Source organism: Rattus norvegicus, chromosome 10 (genome assembly GCF_021556685.1).
Source record: "Rattus norvegicus strain SHRSP/BbbUtx chromosome 10, alternate assembly SHRSP_T2T, whole genome shotgun sequence".
Taxonomy (NCBI): Eukaryota; Metazoa; Chordata; class Mammalia; order Rodentia; family Muridae; genus Rattus; species Rattus norvegicus.
In genome coordinates, this window is record NC_141543.1 from 17702795 (window position 1) to 17712390 (window position 9596).

General features: G+C 44.9%; 1 long non-coding RNA gene across 1 annotated transcript; it reads left to right on the forward strand.

Moving 5' to 3' along the window:
• The first annotated feature begins 213 nt into the window (after positions 1–213).
• Positions 214–9256, forward strand: LOC102551940 (uncharacterized). Its single transcript, XR_015631454.1, has 3 exons — positions 214–718; positions 4390–7948; positions 8056–9256. It is a non-coding gene; the product is annotated as an uncharacterized LOC102551940 (long non-coding RNA).
• The last annotated feature ends 340 nt before the right edge of the window (positions 9257–9596 follow it).

The following is a 9596-nucleotide window of genomic DNA, read 5'->3' on the forward strand; positions in this document are numbered from 1 at the left end:
GTGAAAGAACATTTCATTAAAGTGGACACAGGTGTGAAAGGCTAAGGCCGACTTGTGAAGGAATGTTTGGCTGAAGCAGACCGATGAAAGGACATTCTGCTAAGGCAAACACAAGAATGGACACGTGATAAAGGATTCTGGACACGTGATGAGGGATTCTGGACACGTGATGAAGGATTCTTTGCTAACAGCACGCATGCGTCGGTCCACCTCACATTGCGTAGTTGGGACTCCACGGAGAGAAATGAACCAGTAAACCTCTGATGGTCTGCTACAGTTTCTTGCTGCTTCTGTGGACTTGGGCTGATTGGCGGAGTAACGTCAGCTGAGACAGACTCACGTGCTGAGGCAGGACCCATGGAGGACCTGCCATGTTTAGAGGGTACAGACAGTACTCAGCAGTGACGGAGGCTGAGCTTGGCTTGCTTACAGAGCCAACCATGCAACACTTGTGGGTCTCGCCTCTTTGCTGATCTTCACTTCCCTAAGAGAGGCACAGCCGAGAACTTCTGGCCTTCTTCTTGGTCCCTCCGGCTGACTAGAGCTGAGGCACCCCCGGCTGTCTCTGCTAGGTAGTGTTACTGTTGCTGATTCCTGTTTGCTACCCGACTCTACTGAACTAGATGCTGGCGTGGTGTATCGGTGAAGTGTTTGCCAGTGGATCGAGCTGCTGCTACTAACCTGGGAACTGAACAGCTGATTTCCAGACAGCACAGAAGTGAGTTGTTTCAAAGAACCATTTCTAAACAGGTCCACTTCCCCTGTATCCTTTCTTTTCCACTATCTCTGGTGGGTGGTGGGCTACAAGGGAGTAAGTTAAAGTGTTTCAGAACCATCATTAAAAATAAGGTTTGAAAAAATTAAAGTTACAATAGATGATTGCGAGCCACTTTGTGATGGTGGGACTCAAACCCAAGCCAGCCAGAGTTACACAGTGAGACCTTGTCAGATGGGGAAGTGGAGTAGGAGACAGGAGACAAAGCAAGAAAGTAGATGGAACAGAAAGCAGAGCGGGTGGTTAACGTGTCATTTTACATTTCTTTGAGAGCTATTTAGACCGGTAAGCGAGGTTTTGTGGGCCTCCTTTCCTTGAGGCAAACCGGAAAAAAAAAATTTCCACCATGCTACGAGCATTCAAACAAATGGTCAGCTCGTAGTCCACCCAGGCTCTGGAGGCATGAGGCTCTTCCTGCCTTTTTATCAGCATTAGCTACTTCTGAGACTGCACTGGCCAGTCTTCTCCTGCTAGCAGTGGTCGGGTATAAAAGAGTCAGGGAAGGTAGGGAAGGAAGTTGCTCTAGGGCGCATGGTGGATACTGCGGGTGCCGTGCCGGTGCAGGTGCAAGAGCTGCAGCTCTGAGTTAGTTGCCCGTATGAGGATGCCAGAACCGGGACTCGGGAAACTGCGGCGTGCTTCAGGCAAGTCCGGCTCAGAAAAGCCACAGCCTAGGGACGGCTGCCTTTTTGCACCTGCGCAGAGAGCCTGGAAGGCAGAGACGACGCACAGCCTCACACCGCACCCCTGCGCTAGGTTTCTGAGGGTCTGAGTGCTCCACAGGAAGCGGAAATATTTTCGAGGCTTCAGATCGCCTCTTCTTACCCTTTCACGGAGGAGCCAGGGAAGCCAGCATTTACCGGTCTGTGCTGGTGCGAGCTCCCAGGGAGTTAACGCCACCGAATTTCCAAATCGGCTGGAGCTTAGGGTGGTCCTGTGTAGTGACGGGCAGGAGGGCATTGTTACTTTGCTTTCTGGCCATCTCTAGGGGGCGTTGGGGTCGCTGGCCGGCTAGTATCTGGGGTCAGTACTTTGTATGGAGGCCTCTCTGCCAGCGGTGCTCATTGTCTGTGCCCTGCGCTCATGCTCCAGTTGTGTGCACTGCCTGGGCCCCGCCCTCCTCAAGCTCCCTGCGTGCTCAGGGAGCCCTTCACAGCTTCCTTTGGGAACCATGAGGGCTCCGAATGCCCACTAAGTAATGCGATGCTTTCCTCACAATTGTTAGTTGTTCTTTTGTATTTTTCTTGTAAGATAGGTTTTAACCTGTGAAATAGGTATTTTCCTTGACAAAGAAATTGAGATCTAATAAATGATTTGCTCAATCCCACACACTCATTAGTGGCAGGTGCTAAACCGAAATGTGGGCTTCCCGTTGTCATGAAGTCTGTTTTTTCCCATCATTGTCCTTCCCTGAAGGCGAGAATACTGTTTTCACCGTCCCTGGCAGTCCCTAAGTATAGTCCCTGAGTAAGATAGGTTAGCCATAAATGCATACGTGTATTTTGGATTTGGGGTGAGCTCCAAAATTTTGTAATTATACCAGCAAAGGGATTATTTCTTAAGTGTATTCTATGTAGCCAGAGTTAGTTTCCAGTAAGCTTGTATATCAACAGTCTATAATTACCTGACGAGTTTCATGCCTATGGAGAACACAAGGCAGTCCCATGAGAATAGGAAGGAAAAGGGTAATCTGGGGTTGTGGAAATTACCTAAGGCCTCAAGGGGTTACTACAAGCAGATTTGGAACACAGGCCAAACAAAAGGCAAACGTTAAGAGATTGGAAGCTGGAAAGAATAGGTTGTAAGACTAGAAATATGCTTTTCTCTGTCCTTTTTTTTTTTAAGCATTATAGATTGAGGGGACACCAATAAGCATTGCCTGTCACTTGGTATGTGTCAAAGAACTCTCCTTAGCCATCTGACTGGCCTTGCCTTTTTTTTTATAAATTTAATTTTGTGTGTCTGTTTTGATCCTGTGTATGTTCTGTGTCTGTTGCCTGTAGAGTTGAGAAGAGGGTATCAGACCCCTGGAACTGGAGTTGGAGTTAGTTGTGAACCCCCACACACGGATGCTGGGACTTAAACTTGAGTCCTCTGAGAGAGCAGCCAGTGTTCTTAACTGCTAAGCCATCTCTCCACCCCCCATGGACTTGCTTTCTTAAAGCCCCATTTTAGCTCCAGTCTCAGAAGCAAAGCACATCAAAGCCCTTAGTGTGGAGGTGCTGGTTACTTTGCCTAGTGCTGAATCCATGATTAAAGCCATCAGCTGAGTGACTGAAATGCCCCACACGGTGTCCTAGATCTCATTAGTAAGCCTTAGTCATAAGGAGAAACCTGGTTAAAGGCAGAAGGTTAAAGAGACCCTGGAGGGAGGAAGCGGAGCAGCACACTGATGGTAAATAGGACCAATAATAGTTGGCTATCCCCCTTGTGGGGCTACAAAGTAGCCTTTTGACTTCACCTTTCTCTGGGCTCTGCTTTAGAAGAGAAAGCAGAGAAAGTCGTGCAGCCAGGAAAGAGTAAAAGCAAACACATTGATCTCCCGCTTTCAGATCGGCAGAACTCATTTTGGATCGGATCGAATGTCTACTCTCTAGAGTTATTGGCACTGCTATTGGCTAACAAGTGCTTTTTCTTTCTTCTTCTTCTTCTTCTTCTTTTTTTTTTTTTTGGTTCTTTTTTTTCGGAGCTGGGGACCGAACCCAGGGCCTTGCGCTTCCTAGGCAAGCGCTCTACCACTGAGCTAAATCCCCAACCCCGTGCTTTTTCTTTTGTCCCTCCTAATAGATGCTACTTAATTGTTTTTAACAATAACTACTTTTCCTTATTTCACCTTTAAGATAGAGTCTTGCTATACAGCCCTGGCTGGCCTCAAATTCGGGGAGAGCTGCCTGCCTCTGCCTCTAGATTGCTGGGATCAGAGGTGCGCCCCACGCACCTGCCATAGCTGCTTTTTACAGGTTGCTTGTAAGATGGCCGTGGTTACTTGGAATCATAGCACCTGGATAGTCGAGGTCACTGTAACGTGTTTGTGGCCACCCTCAATGGGCCTCCAAGACCGGGGGTCCGAATCTAGAGCTAAGACCTGCCCCCGTTATTTCTGAGTTGTAAATAAAGGTGTCGATGGCCAATAGCTGGGCAAAAGAGACATAGGTGGAGTTCAGGTTTCCCAGGCGTGGGTCTGAGGAGAACCAAGAGGGGAAGAAAGTGAAAGAGGAGGAAGTCACCATAGATTAGGAGTCGAGAGAACATGGCCCTATAGGCTGTCCGACTGGAGTTAAGAACAGCCCCTATGAAACATAGTGCAGAGTAAGTACTAACTCAGGGTTATCGATAGGTAAATGGATTCTAATGACATGGAGGGTAGGTATCTGCCCAGCTCTTGTGTTGTTTAAGACTTAATGTAAATATAGAGACTGTGTGTATCTTTCATCTAAGAGCTTAAATGGCAAACATGGGGTAGAAACCTTGGCCTGGGGTTTAAATACTTTCTACAACAATTCAGAGGATTTTATGAAGTTAGGATATAAAAGGACAGTCAGGCGCTGACCTTTAGGAGAGAAATAATTGAGGTGCTAGTCGTTTCTCTCATTTTTCTGACTTTTTTTTAATAGCACCTGGAGTGGATTACAGTTCTTCTCATGCAGTTGTGTGTCTGGAATGGAAACCCTGACATCTAAGGCAGGACATTTCAGAAGAACTGGGATGGCTCTTGGCATCATTGGGAGAACCTGAAAGGGAATACTAAGGGGACAGAGCTACAGAATTTCCCATCTGAGGAACTTGTACTTGTGGGGAAGTTGATCAGAAACACCAGAGTCTGAATTCTTCAGGCAGCTGAATCTTGGTTCAAAGTAAGTTAAAAAGAATTACATAGAAGAGAAATTCAACTCTGAAATTCAAAACATATGTCATTGAATACCCTGATGTAAACTTAGGAAAACAAATGAAAGGACAGACTTTTTTCTAGTTATTTGTTGACATTCAGTCATTCAGTCATTCATTTATTTCTGGGGAGCTTCAGGCAGCTGAGGAGATTTGTACACTGTCTTGGGTGAACAGACTACAACCAGGAACCAAGAAGCATGTGGGGAACATGTTGCAGGTTCAGCTTCAGAACACATTGAGTCATTTCAACAAAAACTGTGATAATTAAAGAGGAAAAATTACATTTAGCCCAGATATAAAATGGGGATAAGACTGAGCTCTTTTGGAAGTCAATGCCAGAGAACACTCAGGTAAGATATCTGCCTACCAGGGAGGAAAATAAACAAAGGGTGGCTGTCTGCTCCTATGTGTGCAAATACAGGTGTGACTCATAAATCAACATCAGTTGTCACTGTAAAAGGAAAGGTGCCCAAAAGTGTGAAAGAAGACACAAGTACATCATCCGTGATATATAAACCTGGTAAAGACGTTTGGTTCACAAGAGAATTGTTTAGAATGGTTCTTTCAAAATTTTGCTCAGCATTTCCAACTTAATGATCTAGGATTTCATGAGGAAGATAGGGCATTGGTACTTCTGGACAACTCTCCAGTTCACCCTTCTGCGGAACCATCAGCCAGTGAGGATGGTAGAATAAGATACACGTTCTCTCCCCCTAATACTTCTACTTTGAGTCAACCAGTGAATCAAGCTGTAACCTTGAGCTGCAAAGAACTTTATAGATGGAAACAACTTGAAGAGAGTCTTAGAAACTTTGGAGAAAGTGAGGATGAACAGGAAAAAGAAAGAGAAGGGAATTTCCAAGATTAAGATGTAGAATGTGAAAAGTGCACTTTTTAACTGGGATGAAGTAAAACAATTAACAGTAGCAGACGCATGGGAAATCTCCTTTACAAAGAAGAAACTGTGTGACCTTCAAGGGCAAGAGCGTGGGAGCTAGAGGGATCCTTGAGAAAGGTGCAGAAACCAAGCTGGGCATGGAGGATATGGTTAAATGAAGATGATGAAGAGAAAGGTTGTTTCTCCCCGCCTCTCTCCACCCTTCACCCCTGAAAACCCAAAAGGTGAGACAGTAAAGGAAGCTGTGCAAAGGACGGAGCTGGAAATTGGACAGGAATTTAAGTTCCACACTGGACTACATTCTTAACTTTCCTGATGCCATACCTGAATTTTAAATACTTCATTTCACACTAAGAGATGCAACAAAAATATAGCCAAGAAAGAACTGGAGAGTAAAATCCTTTTAAGAATTGGTAGGTTTTTGAAAACTAGACTTCCTAATATTAAGGATACTGTCAATATGCCTTCAACTTCTGGTTCTAGTAATCAGACTATGTAAAGGTAATTGGAATATATGATACTGTTGATACCGTTTTTAATCAAACATTATTTTCATATCAATGCTCACTTATGCATTGGCTAGAATATAGTTTGAAAATAAATGTGAATTCCCATAAATGTATGAATATCATTTTCTATTTACAAATCAAGGATCTGAATAATGAATTATCATCCTAAATTATATAAATTGTAATGGCTATGCTAAAAACATAGGTTTAAATTCTACCATGTAATTTTGGCTAATACACATTAGTACTATGCACCAAGCAAGACCTTTGTTTCATTCTCCAGAATTAAAAAATAGTAACGTACGTCACATAAAGGAGGAAGGGGCTCCTCCTAAGCCCCTAAAAGGAACTCATAATGAGCTAAGCTGGCCACGAACAGATTTATGACTGCCTACATGGTCTTATTACCCATAGGGAAGTACAACCAAAGAGAATTAAAATATTACAAGACGGGAGCTAGACAGTTGGCTCAGTGGTTAAGAACACTGGCTGGGGCTGGAGAGATGGCTCAGCGGTTAAGAGCACTGACTGCTTTTCCAGAGGTCCTGAGTTCAATTCCCAGCAACCACATGGTGGTTCACAACCATCTGTAATGAGGTCTGATGCCCTCTTCTGGTGCGTCTGAAGATAGCGTACAGTGTACTCATATACATATAATAAATAAATATTAAAGAACATTGGCTGTTCTTCAGGTGATCCACGTTCAATTTCTAGTCCCTATATGGTAGTCCGTTCTAGCCCAGGGGATCTCAGCTCCCCCTGCACCATGCCTGCCTGAATGCTGCCATGTTTCTGCCTTGATGACAATGGACTGAACCTCTGAACCTGTAAGCCAGCCAAGAATTAAATGTTGTCTTTATAAGAGTTGCCTTGGTTATGGTGTCTCTTCACAGCAGTAAAACCCTAAGACAGAAGTTGCTACCAGGGACTGGGGTGTTGCTGCGATAGACCTGACCATGCTTTTGTTTGGAAGAATGTTGATTTGGGGGGGACTTTGGATTTAGAAAGCCATAGAATGTTTTAAGTGGAGCTTAATGAGCCATCCTAGTAGGAATATGGAAGGCTTTGTTGTTGTGAGTTATTTCAATTGTGCAGACCTGGCCCAAGAGGTTTCAGTGGAGAACAACTTCAGTATGTGGCCTAGAGACTATTTTTGTAGTATTTTAGTGACGAACATGGCTACTTTTGGCCCTAGTCTGAGGAGTCTGCCTGAGGCTAAGGAGAAGAGACTCAGATAAATTGCACTGACAAAGGAAGTCTCAAAAAAGCCCAGCAGAGACTTTGTTCTCTGGTTACGTCTGATAAAGAGCATTTTGAACAAGCATAGCAAGCTTAGAAAGGAAAAATATATAAGGTATTTGAGTATTAAAGGGGCACCAGGAAGTGAAATAGAACTGAATCCTGTGTTCAAGGGTATTAAATTGAATTAACGGAGTGGTGACCTTGGGGCAAGATCCTACCCAGCTAAATTTAGATCCAGGCTTGGTGCTACATACTTTTAATCCCAGGAGATAAAGCCAAGCAGATCTCTAAGTTCAAGGCCCATCTGAAACAGACGGAGTTATAGGTGAAGAAAAGCTTAAATTCAGGCACAGTGGTACACACTTTTGATCCCAGTAGCCAAGCATGCAGATCTCTGAGTTCACGGTCAGTCTACAGAGCAAGATCCAGGACAGCCAAGCTTAGGCAGTGAAGGTGTTGGAAAAGAGGAAGCTAGTGACTGAACAAGGGGGCCATGTTCCAGCTCCAGCAAGCAGCAGAACACAGCAGTTTCAGCCATGTGGCTCTGGCTTTAGAGCCAAGAATAGAAGGGACTACAGGGACAGTTAATGCTGGTTAACTGGAGCTAAGAAATTAGTGGTGATTAAGAAGAAAGCAGCAGGGGTTGGGGATTTAGCTCAGTGGTAGAGCGCTTGCCTAGGAAGCACAAGGTCCTGGGTTCGGTCCCCAGCTCCGAGAAAAAAAAAAAAAAAAGAAGAGAGCAGCATCACTGTGATGAAATTTTCTGGGAAGTTATTTTCTGAGAACACAAAGAAGCTGTGTTCCAGAGATAGCCAAGGTTGTACCTCGTGCTGCAGCTGTACTTGGTAATGTGTAAGAATCACCCAGGTGGTACTGGGTTTGAAGGCATGAAGGGGTCATGAAGAGCAGAAGGCTTGGTACTGAGAGGCCATGAAAGGCCGTCGGTGAAAGAAAGTGCAGCCTCAGTTGTAGTTGATGGCCCAGGACTGAAGGGGTCATGCAAAGGAGTTGAGGCTTGACACCAGGAAGAGAGCCTGAGAGAGGCTTTTGGTGAAGTAAGTCGAGTGTATTATAGATGCCAGTACCGTGGGATGATCACCAAGAACAGCAGTGGTAGTGGACTGGATCAACCTGAGCTTAGAGGGCAGGGCTGCAGAGGTGACTCAGCTCTTTGGAGCCCTTTGGAGCCGCCCAGACCATGTATAGATCCCCGACATTGAAACAAGAAGCTTTAATATTGAAGTTGCCTTGGAGAGCCCAAGATGCTAAAGATGCCCAAGTCGTAAGATACCTGCAGAGGAGAGCTGCTGACAGGGAGTGGAACCAGCCCAGGGCAGAGAAGTTTGTTGCAGTCAACAAAGATGAGAAAGGAGCTGGAGATCTGAAGACGGCTGTGACGTCAGACATGGAGACGCAGGGTTTGGAGTTTGCCCAGCTGGATTCCTGTCTTGCTTTGGGGATTGCAGTTAAATGATTGGATGGATCTCAGAAGAGATCTTAAACTTTGGACTTTTAACATTGTTGAGAGTGCTATAGACTATGGAAGTTGGACTAAATGTATTTTGTATTAGACTGTGTTTAGGTATGGCCCCCATAGATTCATGTATTTGAACAAGTCTATAGAGGCCAGGGAGTAGAATATGATGGTTTGTATATGCTTGGCCCAGGGTGTGACACTATTAGGAGATGTGGCCTTGTTGGAATAGGTGTGTCATTGTGGGTGTGAGCTTTAATAAGCCTTGTCCTAGCTGCCTGGAAGCCGGTATCTGCTAGCAGCCTTCAGATGAAGATGTAGACCTCTCAGCTCCTCTTGCACCATGCCTGCCTGGATGCTGCCATGCTCCTGCCTTGATGATAGCGGACTGAACCTCTGAACCTGTAAGGCAGCCTCAATTAAATGCTGTCCTTATAAAAGTTGCGTTGGTCATGGTGTCTGTTCACAGCAAAAAAAAAAAAAAAAAAAAAAAAAAAAAAAAAAAAAAAAAAAAAAAGGGCCCTAACTAAGACAATGGCTCCTGAGGAATGGCACTATAGGTCCTCTGTCCTACACATATCCACACAGTTAAGAAAACTCCAGGCTCAGGAGACTGTTCCTATCTGGCTCTCCTACATGTAGCACCAACAAACTCACTAACTTAGTTGGGGTGACACGTATCTACATCTGCCCAGGAAAAGGTACACAACACAGCAGTACCAGCTAGGCCATGCAATATCTATCTGCATGTGTGATTTTATAGTGTGTGTGTACACAATCCAAGTGATAAGCTGCTTAGTGGCACAGCAA